Source organism: Scyliorhinus canicula, chromosome 12 (assembly GCF_902713615.1).
Source record: "Scyliorhinus canicula chromosome 12, sScyCan1.1, whole genome shotgun sequence".
Taxonomy (NCBI): Eukaryota; Metazoa; Chordata; class Chondrichthyes; order Carcharhiniformes; family Scyliorhinidae; genus Scyliorhinus; species Scyliorhinus canicula.
Genome location: NC_052157.1, coordinates 25,923,181 through 25,938,232, shown reverse-complemented (window position 1 = coordinate 25,938,232; position 15,052 = coordinate 25,923,181). Strand labels below are relative to the sequence as shown.

General features: G+C 44.1%; 1 protein-coding gene across 1 annotated transcript in view; it reads left to right on the top strand.

Annotated features, from left to right (window-relative positions):
* Positions 1 to 15,052, top strand: part of LOC119975063 (WD repeat-containing protein 72-like) — a 410,282-nt gene that overhangs the window by 253,073 nt on the left and 142,157 nt on the right. The gene's annotated exons all lie outside the window — the stretch shown is intronic.

Here is a 15,052-nt window from a genome sequence, read left to right as displayed (position 1 = left end):
TTTTCTACTCAATCCTTGTGTCGTTAGGGTTAGTCAGTAAAATTACTGCAAATCTTCCTCATATTCAAAAAGCACAGCTTCATCCAGCCTTTTAGATTTTAATTTTTCTTTCAAATGTTCATAAGACATAAATGGCATTTCTGACAATGTATTGCGTGGCTTATTGCATGAAATCTGCTCTTAGGAAATGCAATAGCCATTCGATAACAGCATAGTTAAAAATTGAAATGTTCTTTCGGGCTCTCTAATATGGAAACTACTTTGAAAATTCAATTGGCTTTCCTGAAACATAATTTTATAAGTACTTTATAAATGCCATAAAATATACTGGGTGGTCCCCCTATCCTGTATTTTCAGCAGGGAATCACATTTGAAGAGAGCATAGATTGTTGAAGGCGCATAACAGTGTTATTGCCCTAACTCTATCCTATACTCACTTCAATTATATGTCCCCAATGGGGATCATGAGATGGTGGAACTAGTCCTATAGATTAAGTATGACTATGTGGTTTTATAGGGTTCAGAGGATACCATTTACACCTGAGGTGATAATGGCTAGAAATTGCTGTTGCGTGTGTTGCATTTTTGCAGTACTACTCAGTCTCCCATGGTGATACCTATGGGGTGCCAAGAACAAGTGTAACCCAAAGGGGAAAGGCAAGGCATTAGAGTATGCCGATGTGCAATGTTTATGTTTTTATTATAAATTCCAGTGCCCATACCCAGAACAAGAATGGCCCATGTAAAGGTGTCACACTACAATGAACTTTGTGGGAGTCTGCGAGGCAGGTTTATTTAGGTCGCTTCCATGATAATTGTGGGGACAGGAATTTCCAGCGGATAAGCGCATGCGCACATCAGCTATTTCTAATATTCCATTTGGATATCAGGTCGGTCAGAAGATCTAGCTAATGGGCTCAGAACAACTTTCTTCTGTCAGACATTTGGGGCAGGATTTCCCTGGCCTCCCAGCCGCATGTTTCTCGCTGGCGGGAGGCGACGCGCTGCTCCCTGGCGGCGGAATTCTCTGCTCCCGCCACCAGCGAATGGTCAGAAATTCCGGCCTTGGGGTCACAAACAATTCCTTTACGTTTACTGTGCTAAATGTCTTAGTTGACACCACAGGTTATCCCACACAGTCAGTTTGAACCGTTCCACTGAAGAATTTAGGATTAACATCTCATATCTGTACATTTAAGGAGAGCACATCATTTAAGGAGTTTTTCAGCGTGACATTAAGTTTGAATACGCAGCGGGCGGAATTCTCCATTGACAGCGGCGGGAGCAAGAGAACAGGGCGGCCTCTAACGAATGGCGCTCCACCTCTCACAGCTGAGAACCACGCGGCCGGAAGGCCAGAGAATTCCACCCATCATTATTTTATTAAACACAAGTCAGTGTAGTTTTTACAGCGACTTACTTATTCAGATTGCACAGAACTTATAAAAGCGTGGGGTTGTTAGGTATTTAGTTGATTTGGTTATTTGCAGCCCTGTTGGCTTGTTTTGTTTTGTGATTAAGTTTGATGTGTAAATATGTGTAAATGCCTCAATAAAATATTTTTCAAAAAGAAAAGAACTTATAAAAACGACAGCAACAGCTAAGGGAGTTTCAGGTTTGGCGATCTGCAGATGAGCTCTCTCCCCTAATCGTGCAAAATCTGTAGTGTGCCGGGGGCAACATTGGAAAGAGCTTTTGACCCAAATACACTCTGTCTATTTCTATTTTATTGATATTTAGTACTCAGCACAAAAGGACAATTTATTTTCTTAAATGGGAAGCGGACATCGCTACCAGCATTTGTTGTCCATCCCTAATTGCCCTTGAACTGAGTGGCCCATTTCAGAGGGCAGTTAAGGGTCAACCATCTTGCTAAGGGTCTGGATGGCAGATTTCCTTCACGAGAGCACGTTAGTGAACCAGATGGGTTTTTGCAACAATCAATGATAGTTTCACGGTCACCATTACTGAGGCTAACATTTTTATGTTCCAGATTTATTATTTGAATTTAAGCTCCACCAGCTGCCATGGTGGGATTTAAACCCATGTCCCCAGAACATTAGACGAGATTACTAGACCAGTGTCATAACCACGAAGCCACCAACTCCCTTTTAAAAGGACAACCACTTGAGAAATACTTAGAAAATATCTTCGAGAAGCATTTATCATCAAGATAATAAGCTGGCTACCTAACAGTAAATACGAATCTTGTTGATGGTTTAAGAGTTATGAAATTAGTCTTCTGCTTTGACAGATATGATAATATTATACTTCAAGAGATAGATATTTGGAAAGATAATTGGGGAATGTACATTTACGACACGCTGGGAAGCAACTGGATGATTTTTTTTTTACTGGAACACAGTGTGGGTGGGGAATGCCTGTTCAATGGTGCCAAAAAAGAGTGCATTGATATAAACATTTAAATAAGCTTCCTGCCTCTGACAGGTGAGAGTACTAGCTGGGCATTCTGAATGCTGCCACATCGCATTGGCCAATCAGAAGGTGTTTCTCCACTTTAACTGCTCTAGGTAGTGCTGCATGTGTTAATCTGTTGTGGAGTCGACAACGCTCAGAAGGAATTGAAGGAAAATGCAGAAGACGAAATCTGTGATTTGCCAAAGAAGACCTGCAGATCATAGTCATGAGTTGCACACGTGGCTAAAGAGTTGGTGTAGGAGGGCGGGCTTTAGATGTATGGATCACTGGGATATCTTCTGGGGAGGTGGGACCTGTACAAGAAGGACAGGTTACACCTGACCTGGATGACGAACCTCTGGACTCGGTCAATCCTCAGTTGCTGGAGCTCCAAAGGAAGACTTGGGAAAATCAGGAAGGGATGCCTGGTATACTCCTCGGAGTGAAAGATTGCTTGGAGGACTCCGTTCACCTTATGTCTGAGGTAATTGTGCTGATACTGCAAAGCAACAAGGTCAACACAGCTAGGGTGGCAGCCACCATGGAGACCTTGATGCAAGACTTTATCCTGCACTGCTGCAGGATATGTACTCCATGGTGCAGCCACTTGCTGGGATCCATCAGTGTCAACGCCAGAGGACGGCAACGCTTCATGAGCTCATTCCAGCTGCTCCTCTATCCCAAGGAGGAAAGCTAGGGGCTCTCGGGTACCAATAGGGAGGAGGTTCAGCTGATGTACAACCTGGGGCCATCCACCCAGATGACTCGGGATTCCCCTCTCCCTGTGACTGCCGCAGCTCCAGCTTCAAGAGGCTGAGGAGGGTGGCACTGCCACCCAGCAGAACCTGGAAAGAAGGCCCGAACGCTCCAGAGGACATCCACTAAGGTCATCACAGATAAAAGGGCATGGCAGGCAGCAGGTTGTCTCCGTCTTCACTGCGGATCCTAGGGATACACTAAGGCATAATGGTAGTGTCTGAAAATTTAAGAACCTCTAGTTGCACAGCATGGGAACGGGAGTTAAACACTTATAGACAACATACACCAGACATACATCAGCCAGACCGGAGTCAGATATTCACAGAGCTCTGTGAGGATAACTGGACTGTCCCCACTGCAAGTTGTAATCATTCTTCTGGAATGTAGGAGTTATTGACCACCGCTGCATTCCCATGACAGGAGCCTTATCACAGAGCGTGTGCATTGCATCAGTAAGACAGGAGAGCAATGCTTACAGCAGCCATGTGAAAATAATGGGATGTTCCTCACTGGACATCCTCATCACCCTCCATGAATCCAGCGGCAGTGAGTGCATCCCGAGTTTGTCTGCCTTTTTATGGACATCGCCATTGCCTCATGGTCGACATCCTCTCTCTTGAGGACCTCCTCAGCTTTGTCCCCTTCGACATCCTCGGCGGAGGAAGAGTGCCACTCCTCCATCTCCTCCTCAGGCAGTTGTTCCTTCTGTGACAGCACCAGGTTGTGAAGGGTACAGCAAGCGACCACAATGCTTGACAGCCTCTGTGGATTGCATTGCAGGGCTCCACCAGACCAGTCCAGGCACCAGAATCCCATCTTCAGTATCCCTGTGGTCTGCTCCACCACAGTGCGACTTGCAGCAAGAACTTCTTTTTATCTGGTCTCAGCAGCACTCCGCGTCATCAGCCGCAATCCCAGTGAGCAGTCCTTGTCCCCAATTAGCCAACATAATTTTGTCTGTGGACCCTGGAACATGTCTGGAGTCTGAGAGCGGCTCAGAATGTAGGAGTCATGCACACACCCTGAGAATGAAACCCCTGGCCAGCCCTGACTATGCCCATGTACCCCGCAATCAAACCCCAATACCCTCGGGTAAAACCTCTACTGTGCCCCAATTAGGCCTTAGCTACACTGCACACATTTTGCTCTCCCTTGAGTGTTACCTCAGTCTCCTTTGGAGTCAGACCCCGGTACTCCCGAGTCAACCCCCTGATTACATGGAGCCACTTCGCGAGCACTACACTGACCTCCAATCTCCTCCTGCTGCTTGTCATGTGCACGCTGTTTGAAGTCAATTGTGATTTGCACCGTTCTGACATCACCCCACGGGGGTTCTGATTATGGCGTATGGATCCAATAATGAGATGTGAATGTACGATAATGGTGATCCCGATATCAAATGCGAGGAACGCAGCCCGACCTGGGGGGTTGGGGGAGGAGCATGGTTACGGCAAGCTTTCACGCCAATGTACAATGCGAATTTGGACTTCTCGGGATATTTTCCTTTCTCATCGCCAAGCCTGCCTGCTGTGAACGGGAGGGGCAAATGCAGCGACTGCACAAATCCTGCAAAGGTATGTGGTAGGTCAGAGGATTAGTCAAATTTTAAGAACCAAAGAATAATGACTAAAAAATAAAGAGGGAGAAAGATGTTTATGAGAGACGGCTTAGCTAGTAATATAAAAACAGATGGTAAGAGTTTCTTCAAGTATTCAAATAGACAAATAGTAACGAAAGCTAGTGTTGGTCTTCCAGAGAGAGAGTCTGGGGAATTAATCATGGAAGACAAGAGAATGGCAGAGGCGTTGAATATATACGCTCTGTCTTTACTGTAGAAGACTTAGAAAACCAACCAAAGATACTTGAAAATCAAGAGGTGAACAGGAGCGAGGAATTTAAAGCAGTCACCATCACTAAGGAAAAGAAAAACTACCAAGTCTAACATCTGACAAGTCCCCAGGGCCAGATGACCTACATACTATGAGTTTCAAAAAAAGTGGCTGCAGAGACAGTAGATGCATTGGTTATAATCTTCCAAAATTTCTTAGAGGTTGGAAGGGAGACAGAAAGCAGGAAACAAAAGGCCAGTTAGCCTAACATTGGTCGTAGGTAAATTGCTAGAGTCTATTATTAAGGAAGTTATAGCAGGATACTCAGAAAATCAGAATTTGAACAGCGTTTGTGAAAGGCAAATCATGTTTAACTAATTAATTAGAATCTTTTCAGGAAGTAAACAGATAAAGGGTCACCTGTATGTCATGGACTAGGATTTCCAGAAAGAGTTGGCATGGTAGCACAGTGGTTAGCACTGCCATGGGTGACTGATTGTGTGGAGTTTGGGCTTTCTGCCCGTATTTGTGGGTTTCCTTCAGGTGCTGTGGTTTCCACCCACAGTCGAAAGATATGCAGGTTAGGTGGATTCGACATGCTAAATTGCCCTTAGTGTCCAAAGGTTGCCTAACTTACACAAACATTCAATGGGGTTATGAGCTTACAGGGATAGGGTGGCGGTAGATCCAGGTAGGGTGCTCTTACAGAAGGTCAGTGTAGACTCGATGGGCCAAATGGCCTCCTTGTGCACTGCAGGGATTCTAAGATTCTATAATCAAAGGTTACCACGCAACATAAGATTGCATTGGCGGGTAACTTATTAACATGGATAAAAGATTGGTTAGCTAACAGAATGCAGAGTGTAAGGATAAATGGGTGTTTTTCAGGTTGGCAAATTGTAACAAGTTCAGTGCCACAGGGATCAGTGCCAATGCCTCAACCTTTTACAATCTATAATGATTTGGATGAAGGGACCAAATGCAGCTAGATTTGCTGATGACACCAAGATAGGTAGAAAAGTAAGCTATCAAGAGGTGATGGAGAGTCTGCAAAATGTGAAGAAATTGTCATATTTAATATTTTTTTGCAGTAATGTTATTAAAACCTGGGTTAATATGCATACAGTTTGACTGGTAGAGCTGTGATTAAGGTGTCATAAAAGTGAGCTAATCATTGATTTTCAGGTTAGGTGTGCTGCTAATAGATCTTGAGAACCAGTTACTTTTTTCCAGATAGCTATCTAATGGAATATTGTTTATCTTTGAAGGACTCCTGCGGTGTAGATAATTTATGAGGGATATTGTGTTTGGTCCTGGATAAACAAGTCAAGGGACATCTTGTAAGAGAAGACAGAAGAAAGCCTTCTGCTTTGGGTGCAGATGATGTAGTTAATAGGAGGAGCCAGGTCTGTCTGAAAAGTCAGTTAGTCCTAGAACTCTCACCTGAACAGAGGTGTTTCACTTTGGTCCTGATAGGTTCTCCAAGGACTTTGCACAAAGAAAAGCAAGTAGAAACCGGGTTGCTAACTTTATTCATGAGTGACATTAAAAATATAGTGGTTTGCTTAATTGGAATATAGTGTCACGTTTAAGAAGTAAGTTAAGGTTTTCTCTTTTACTTAAGAACTGATGGAACGGTTAACTATAAAGTTATTTTTTTTTTGCTGCTATTGTGGTTGATAAAGATACCTATGGATCAGTGGTGGAGTCACCTGTGGTGGAGTAACATTTCCTCACAAATTTAGAAATTGCAAATAGAACCCAATTGCAAATAGATTGGGTTCTCATCCGGGATCCTAACAAAATGTAGGGCTTGTCCTGGATCTAACACAGGTAATATAGACAGGTTGGCAGATGGAGTACAATGTAGGAAAATGTGAAATTTATCCACTTTGGCTGGAAGAATTGAAAAGGAGTATACTATTTAAATGGAGAGAGATTACAGGATTCAATGATGCAGAGGGATCTAGGTGTCCTGAATCGCAAGAGTTTAGAATGCAGGTACAGCAGGTGACTAGAAAGGCAAATGGAATGTTGACATTTATTAGAAAGGGAATGGAATATAAGAGTGGGGACGTTTTACTGCAGCTGTACAGGACCAACTCTCATAGAATCATAGAATCCCGAAAGTGCAGAAGGAGGCCATTCAGTCCATCAAGTCTGCACCGATCCTCTGAAAGAGCACCCCACCTAGAGCCCACTCCCCCGCCCTATCACTGTAACCCCCATAACTCCACCTAACCCTGCACATCTTTGGACACTAAGGGGCAATTTGGCATCGCCAATCCATCGAACCTCCACACCTTTGGACTGTGGTTGAGCCTGTACCCATTGGAGTTTAAAAGAATGGGAGGTGTTCTAATTGAAACATATAAGATCCTGAGGGGATTTGATAGGGTGAACGAGGAAGATGTTGCAATTTGTGGGAGAGACTAGAACTAAGGGACACAGTTGAAGAATAAGACGCTTACCATTTGAGATAGAGCTGAGGAGAATTTTATATCCGTGAGAGGTTAATTTGTCTGAAATTTTGTTCCCAGAGAGCAATGGAGGCTGGGTAATTGAATTTATTCAAGGCTGAGGTAGATGAGGGAATCATTGGTGATTGGGGAAAATGGCAAAGTGGAGTTGAAACCACCATCAGATCAGATCTTGTGGATGGCGTGACAGGTTTGAAGGTTGAATGGCCAATTCCAGCTCTTAAGTCCTATATTCCTATGTTCCTAAATATACAGCAAGCACCTAGCATACCTCCAAAGAAATTATTGGAGTGAAATTACACTGTGGTTTAATGCATTTATAGAACATTCCTTTGCCTTTATTTTAACAAAAGAGAGTTCACTCATTTGCAGTGAGGAAGGAGTTTATTACTTCCTGTTACATCAATGCATAAATGTGACTTTAAAAATCTCTCCAGAGTTTGTGTTGCTCCTTTGGTTTTGGTTTAGTTTTATGGAACCTATGGAATATATGTGGTAGAGGACGGTGCTGTTTTTTTGCTCATGATGTATTAGAAGTCTTTATTTGAGATGGTACACATCTCCGATCATCTGTTGTGTACGCTTTACCTCATACTGTTGGTGAAATATATTCCTGAGCATTACATTCACATGACGGCCATGTAACTACCATGAGAACCAAGAGGAAACCATCAGTGATCTCCCTGTAGGACTTAGAACATAGAACATAGAACAGTACAGCACAGAACAGGCCCTTCGGCCCTCAATGTTGTGCCGAGCCATGATCACCCTACTCAAACCCACGTATCCACCCTATACCCGTAACCCAACAACCCCCCCCCCCTTAACCTTACTTTTTCTTAGGACACTACGGGCAATTTAGCATGGCCAATCCACCTAACCCGCACATCTTTGGACTGTGGGAGGAAACCGGAGCACCCGGAGGAAACCCACGCACACAGGGGGAGGACGTGCAGACTCCACACAGACAGTGACCCAGCCGGGAATCGAACCTGGGACCCTGGAGCTGTGAAGCATTTATGCTAACCACCATGCTACCCTGCTGCCCAGGGACTTGTGGAGTATGAGCTGGTTATTGTAGTGATCTCTGTATATGTTAAAACAAGATTAGTTAATGTGCAGTCAGTACAGTCAGATGATCACAAGATGGCAACACTAACGCAAACTATATAAGGAGTTTCCCGCTCTTTCATAGTGTTACTGTGTGCGTATTGCAGGATAGAAGTGTATTCAACTCAGAGTGTAGTGTATTATATGAATTGTTAATTTAATCTAATCTTAGTTAATTCTATTACTAGTCAAAGTATTGAAGTAAATTATCAACAAGTTAAATACAACTCGGCAAGACAAATTAGCAGTATATATTACATTTCTGTAAAATAACATAGTACCAGGTAAAAAGAAAGAGCAACTAGTAGTAAGATTAGGAAAGAAACAAAAAAGTTCTGATACAGACTGTTCGACTGTGGAAGTCTTCGCAGCATATGGGTCCTCGACAACAAATCGATTCAATGGACCACGTTCAAGCTCCATGGCAGCTGCAAACTACCGGTAACTTAAATTTAATTTGGAAATTATTTAGACAGCAGTTCCAACTCTATTTGGAAGCTCATGACTTAAATACAGACTCTGAACCTAGAAGAATAGCACTGCTACTGTCAATGGCAAGTCAGCAAGCTATAGAAATATATAATTCATTTATATACGCCGAAGGCGAAGACAAAAGCAAATTTGGAGTGATTGTTGCTGGGACTTGGGCGCTGAGGACCTGGGTTAGAATTCCGGCCTAGATCACTGGCATTGTGGAGTTTGCACATTCTCCCCATGTCTGCGTGGGTTTCACCCCCACAACCCAGAAATGTGCAGGTTAGGTGGATAGGCTAAATTGCCCATTAATTGGAAAAAAAAAGAATTGGGTGCTGTAAAAAAATTTTTAAAGTTTAAAAAAAAGATTATAATGGTAACCAAATTCTGTCACATGGATCGTGCCATTTAAAAATTGTCAATAAAGAAGTGCAGAAAACAGGGTGGAGTGGGACTATTTATGGGAGATGCTGGGACGGTTTGGGTTTGGAGAAGGCTTTGTGGACTGGGTTAAACTGCTATATCAGGCCCCGGAGGCGAGTGTAAGGATGGACAGGACGCCATCTGAGTATTTTAGACTACACCGCGGGACAAGACAGGGATGCCCCCTCTCTCCACCGCTGTTTGCGTTGGCCATAGAACCGCTGGCAATTGCTCTGAGAGCGGCAAGGGGATGGAAGGGAATGGTCAGGGGGGGATAGAACTCAAGGCCTCGCTTTACGCGGGTGACCTGCTTTTGTATGTGTCAGATCCAGCGGCAGGAATGGACGGGATTATGAAAATCCTAGAGGAATTTGGCCGGTTTTCAGGCTACAAGTTGAACATGGCAAAATGCAAGATGTTTGTGGTGCAGGCGAGGGGTCAGGAGAATAGACTGAGGGAGCTACCATTTAGGCTGGTTGGGGAAAGTTTTAGGTATCTAGGGATACAAGTGGTGCGCAACTGGGGTAAGATGCATAAGTTGAACTTGTCGAGGCTGGTGGAGCAAATGAGGAGCGAGTTTCGGAGGTGGGATGCACTCCCACTGTCACTAGCCGGGAGAGTACAGACGGTGAAGATGACGATCCTCCCGAGATTCCTGTTTATTTTTCAGTGTCTCCCTATTTTCATTCCACGGTCCTTCTTTAAAAGAATAAATAAAATCATCCTGGGATTTGTTTGGGTGGGGAAGTCCCCGCGGGTAAAGAGGGGGATGCTGGAACGGAACCATAGCGAGGGGGGGGCTGGCATTGCCGAACCTCAGTAACTATTACTGGGCGGCTAACATAGCCATGATAAGGAAATGGATGGTGGGTACGGGGTCGGTTTGGGAGCGGGTGGAGGCTGCTTCGTGCAGGGGCATCAGCTTGGCAGCCCTGGTCACGGCTCCCCTGCCGCTCCCGCCGACCAGGTACTCCACCAGCCCTATAGTGGTGGCGGCTTTGCGGATTTGGGGCCAATGGAGGAAGCATGCGGGGGAAGTGGGAGTGTCGGTCTGGTCCCCAATATGTGACAACTACCGATTTGTCCCGGGGAAGATGGATGGCGGGTTTTGAGCGTGGCAGAGGGCGGGGGGTGGGAAGGATGGGCGACTTGTTCCTGGAAGGGAGCTTCGCGAATATGAGGGCGCTGGAGGAGAAGTTCGGGCTGGCGAGGGGGAATGACTTTCGGTACTTGCAGGTGCGGGATTTCGTACGTACACAGGTCCCGTCCTTTCCACGCCTTTCACCAAGGGGGATCCAGGACAGGGTAGTTTCCAGGGGTGAGGTAGGAGAGGGGAGAGTCTCGGATATTTATAAGGAGCTTATGGGAGCGGAGGTCATAGGGACCGAGGAACTGAAACTCAAGTGGGAGGAGGCACTTGGTGGGGAGTTGGAGGGAGGCGTATGGGCAGATGCTCTGAGGAGGGTAAATGCAACCGCAGCATGTGCCAGGCTCGGTCTGATTCAGTTCAAGGTAGTTCACCGGGCCCACATGACGGTGGCCCGGATGAGCAAATTCTTTGGGCTGGAGGACAAGTGTGCTAGATGTGGGGGAGAACCAGCGAACCATGTCCACGTGTTCTGGGCGTGTCCAAAACTCGGGATACTGGCAGGGATTTGCGGACGTCATATCCTGGGTACTGAAAACAAGGGTGGCGATGAGTCCAGAGGTGGTGATTTTTGGGGTCGGAAGACCCGGGAGTCCAGGAGGGGATAGAGGCCGACGTTGTGGCCTTTGTTTCCCTGATAGCCCGGCGACGAATGCTGTTGGCCTGGAGGGACTCAAAGCCCCCAAAGACCGAAGTATGGCTGTCGGACATGGCAAGCTTTCTCGGCTTGGAAAAAAAATCAAGTTTGCCTTACGAGGATCACTATCGGGGTTCGCCCGGAGGTGGCAACCATTCAACGACTTCTTCGCAGGGAACTAATCGTCAGCTTGGGGGGGGGGGGGGGGGGGGGGGGTAGAATAGTGTAGAGTAGGGGGGAAGAATAGGCGGGTCTATTTGCGAGAGTGGTACTGTTATTTGCACTATGTTTTTTGCAATTGGTATCTGCATACTAATGTATATTGTTACTGTTTGCAATGCCAAAAATACCTCAATAAAATTGTCTGTTAAAAAAAGAAGTGCAGAAAACACTTCATTTTGAAATTATGGATGATCACAAAGCTTCTTTATTAGGCGCTCAAGCATGCAAGGAGTTGCAATTAATTCAAAGAATTTTCATGCACACAAATAAGACATCACGACTGGAAGAAGACATTCAACAATTACTAGGTGAATACCCTCAAGTATTTCGTGGTTTGGGCACATTGCAATACCAGTACAAAATTTTGCTCAAGAAGAATGCAAAACCCATCATACATCCACCAAGAGGAGTTCCAGCACCTCTACGAGGGAGATTAAAAACGTAATCGCAGAGATTACAATTTTAAGGCATAATTTCCAAAGTTACACAACTAACTGTCTGGGTCAGCTCATTATTTTGCGTCAAAAAATCTTCAGGAGATCTTAGAATTTGTATGGATCCCAAAGATCTAAATAAAAACCTACGTAGGGAACATTTCCCTATTCCCAAACGAGAAGGAATTACTTCTGAGATGTCAAATGCACTAATTTTTTGCAAAGTTAGACACATCACAAGGTTTTTGGCAGATGCAGCTCGACGACTCCATCAAGCTGCTCTGCACGTTCAACATGCTTTTTGGAAGGTACCGCCTCAGAGATTTTTCACCGAATTATGGAGCAGATGACTGAAAAGATAGATGGTATTAGAGTCAATGTGGATGACATCATTATATGGTCAACTACTGAGGAAGAGCATATTGCAAGGCTAAGGAAAGTATTTCACTGAATACATCAATATGGTTTCAAACTGAAACCTAATCTAAATGCACATTTGCTACCTTGTTGTTGAATTATTTTGGTGATACCATCTCAGCTGAAGGTGTCAGAACGGATGAAGTAAAGATATCAGCCATACAGAAAATGCAGCAACCAAAAGACAAGAAAGCTGTACTTAGATTTCTTGGATACATAAATTTCCTCGGGGAAATTCATCTCCAAGTTATCTTCAAGAATTGTTGCTCTACGAAACTTGATCAGAAAGGAAACTGAGTTTCAGTGAACTCCATGCCACCATGCACAATAGCTGGACGTCAAACAGCAATTAATTAAAGCTCCAAGTTTAAATTTCTTTCATCCAACCAAAGCCACAAAAATGTCAACATACGCAAGTCAAGATGGAATTGGTGCAGTCTTACTTCAGCAAGACAACCAGACAATTTGAAATGCGCAAATAGAAAAAGAATGTCTTGGACCAATAACAGGCATCACTAAGTGTCATGACTATGTGTATGGTCTACCTAAGTTCATAGTTAAGATTGATCATCGACCTCTAGTAAATATCATAGAGAAAAGCCTCATTGATATGACATCAAGCTTACAGAGAATGATGATGAAGTTGAGGAGGTATGATTTTACATTAATCTATATTCCTCGCAAAGATCTCGTAATTGCAGACACACTTTCAAGATCTATAAATACTGAGAATCTACCGTTTGAATCCATCAATGATGTAGCAGCTCAACTGCAGTTATATATAGAAACATTTCCTCCATCAGATGAAAAGTTGAAGCAGATACGTGGTGACACACAAAAAAATGTTAGCTTGCTTAAAGTTATACGGGCAGCATGGTAGCATTGTGGATAGCACAATCGCTTCACAGCTCCAGGGTCCCAGGTTCGATTCCGGCTTGGGTCACTGTCTGTGCGGAGTCTGCACATCCTCCCCGTGTGTGCGTGGGTTTCCTCCGGGTGCTCCGGTTTCCTCCCACAGTCCAAAGATGTGTGGGTTAGGTGGATTGGCCATGATAAATTGCCCTTAGTGTCCAAAATTGCCCTTAGTGTTGGGTGGGGTTACAGAGTTATGGGGATAGGGTGGAGGTGTTGACCTTGGGTAGGGGGTAGGGTGCTCTTTCCAAGAGCCGGTGCAGACTCGATGGGCCGAATGGCCTCCTTCTGCACTGTAAATTCTATGTCTATGTAAATTCTACAGCATGGGTGGCCTCAGTATCAAAGTATTCAAGCAGAACTTATTGTGGTAGATGACATACTATTAAGAAATGACAAGACTGACATTCCATCAAATCTCAAGTCAGAAATACTCAGCAAAATTCATGAAGGACATCTCGGCATCGAAGTGCAAGAGAAGAGCGAGACAAGCTGTGTATTGGCCGGGAATGATCAAAGACATCACAGAGATGATAATGTTGTGTTCGACATGCCAACAGCATCAACCGGCATAATGTAAAGAAACACTACAACAGCATGACATAGCTATGTCACCATGGGTGAAAGTAGGCATTGACTTGTTATATGCAAGTGGAAAAGACTATATTCTTATCATTGATTATTATTCCAACTTTCTGGAAATGATGAGACTGCCTGATCTCACCTCTACAGCAGTGATCAAAGTGTGTAACGAACGTTTTGTGAGACATGGCATTCCGCAAACTGTTATGTCAAATAATGGTCCGTGCTTTGCAAGCTGGGAGTGGACGGAATTTTCAAGAACAGATAACTTCAACCACATTGCCTCAATCCCCATTTTCCTCAATCAAACGGAAAAGTGGAGAAAGGTGTACACATTGTGAAGCATTTGTTAAGCAAAACAAGAGATTCGCAATCGGATTTTTCCTTGGCTTCACTATCACACAGAGCCTCGCCGTTAAATTCAAGTTTATCTCCAGCTCAAATGTTGTACAATCGTGAAATAAGAACAACTCTACCGAAAATTCATGTTGGTGATCCAGATCAACTGGGCGTGCTGAAAAGAATTCACCAGCAACGTGAAAAACAACAAAGTTATTATAACATGCATGCAAAACCACTGAAACCTCTAACAGCAGATGACATTGTTAGAATCAGACATCCTGACGGAGGATGGCCTTGTACTGCTATGGCTATTAGGCAAATATTACCACACTCCTACATAATCAAAACTGCAGAAGGTGGATTGATTAGAAGCAATAGGCATGTCCTTTTGAAAGTGCAAATTCGTCAGCCTATATTTCCAACTTTGAATTTAAATCAATCTTTAAGTCAGCATGTGAATATCACACAACCTGTTGAAAGTTAAAAAAATTTAAGTGTCGACTTCTCCAAACAAATTAAGAAGATCAACTAGACGAAGAAGAAAACCGAATCATTTAAGAACATAAGAACTATGAGCAGGAGTAGGCCTTCTGGCCCCTCGAGCCTGCTCCGCCATTCAATGAGATTATGGCTGATCTTTTGTGGACTCAGCTCCACTTTCTGGCCCGAACATCATAACCCTTAATCCCTTTATTCTTCAAAAAACTATCGATCTTTATCTTAAAAACATTTAATGAAGGAGCCTCAATTGCTTCACTGGGCAAGGAATTCCATAGATTCACAACCCTTTGGGTGAAGAAGTTCCTCCTAAACTCAGTCCTAAATTTACTTCCCCTTGTATTGAGGCTATGCCCCATAGTTTTGCT